We start from the raw sequence: 2,061 nt of genomic DNA on the forward strand, positions 1-2,061 counted from the left end.
GAGAGAGACACAGCAAGAGAGGGAACACAAGCAGGGGGGAGTGGGAGAGGGAGAAGCAGGCTCCCGTGGATCAGGGAGCCTGATGTGGGGCGCGATCCCAGGACCCTGGGATCATGACCTGAGCCGAAGGCAGACACTTAACGACCAAGCCACCCAGGCAACCCACATCCAATCATTTAAAAAAAAAAGGATTTTGGGACGCCTGGGTGGCTCAGTTGGTTAAGCAACTGCCTTCGGCTCAGGTCATGATCCTGGAGTCCCGGGATCGAGTCCCGCATCAGGCTCCCTGCTCGGCAGGGAGTCTGCTTCTCCCTCTGACCCTCCTCCCTCTCATGCTCTCTCTCATTCTCTCTCTATCAAATAAATAAATAAAATCTTTAAAAAAATAAAAAAAATAAAAAAAAAAGGATTTCGTTATCAAAATGTCATACATACAAGGATTAGAAATCACCTGTCTCTCTTCTATTCCTGAGGAATTTCAAAAACATCCAAAGCAATAAAAATTATTCTAATATTTTTATACAGTATGTTCTGTACCTTATTATTCATTATTAGGGATTTACATCTGCCCTTAGCTCCTGTCTGAGAATTTCTTTGATTACTTGCTAAGCAATTATCTTTTTTAGCAATAAAAAATGATAAGTATGAGAAGTGTAATTCAAATTAACTATTTTTCTTTTTCACTAATTTTTAACACTTTCAGCAATTTCTGTTGCTAAACAGACTGAGCTTCCACTTAATGCTGCAAATCAGCACTACCTAGCAGATGTTAACAGAGATAGTAACAGTTAGACTCATGGAAATACAATGTTCCCATGTGCCCAGAACCTTATTCCTGAATAAGTTTCTAAAGACACAGAAATTGAGGGGCAGTTCTTTCAGTCTATTTTCAAATAGAACAGAAGCATAAAATCCTGAGGACAGAGAAAGAAGATCAGAGGTCAATCTGATGTGCCAGAGTTGTAGACCCCAAAGGGAAGTCAGTGCCAGCGGTAGGATGAGTGATGATTCACTCCTCCCACTTACTGTGTGCACTTCACATGCACCGTAACTTCTTTGCAAAATGTCTTATTACATCCAACAAAAAATAGACCATGATTTGACTGGATAAAAGCAATGAGAAAAAACTAAAATTATCCTAGGTTAAATCAGAATCAAATTGTGGTCAAGAACTTTAACTAGAGAAATGTGATACAAAGGAAAATAAAGGAACAAAGCTATAGCTATTGGTTATACAATGAAATAAGATCCTGCCTTTTGGTGGGAACATGTCAACTCCTTAAGTATCTGTAAATAAGAATGAAGCATAATGCACAGATAACAGAAAGAGAAAACCTGCTACAATTCCCAGGGGGCAGGGCCTCCCTCAAATAGTGAGGTAGGTGAATATTTTTAAAGATTATTTATTTATTTGTCAGAGAGAGAGAGAGAGACAGAAGCAGGCTCCCCACTGAGCAGGGAGCCCGATGCCAGGCTCGATCCCAGGACCCCGGGATCATGACCTGAGCTGAAGGCAGATGCTTAACCGCCTGAGCCACCCAGGTGCCTTGGTAGGTGAATGTTTAAGGAGTACAAAGAGAGCCATCCCTGAATAAACTCTGGATAATTTGGGTAAAGGTTATTTGTCTGGTACATACATTCTAATATTTTGAACCTCAATTTCCTCATCTGCAAAACAGTGTAGATAACAACATATATTCTCTTAAAACTTTTGTGTGAAGGGCAACTGAGATAATGTATGAGAACCACCACCAAAAAAATAGAAGGCAGTAATTATGGATGCAGATGTATCATGTCTGTTTTAGTGAGAATGATGCAATGTAGAATACAATTGAATCCCAATACAATTAAATCTGTAATAAAATATTCCCATTTTGTTTTTACCAGAATTATAAACAAAATCTGATTATTAAATCCCTACTATTTTATTGGTGTTTAAGCAAATATGTTATATCTCAAACTTTTACTAAAATATGGAACTATCATCTCTATTTTTGTATTTTTTTCTTTTTTTAAAAAAGCACCAAGTGATGAAGCCAAGACTACCATTATTTATGGACC

Source organism: Phoca vitulina, unplaced genomic scaffold, assembly GCF_004348235.1.
Source record: "Phoca vitulina isolate PV1807 unplaced genomic scaffold, GSC_HSeal_1.0 scaffold23, whole genome shotgun sequence".
In the NCBI taxonomy this organism is placed as follows: Eukaryota; Metazoa; Chordata; class Mammalia; order Carnivora; family Phocidae; genus Phoca; species Phoca vitulina.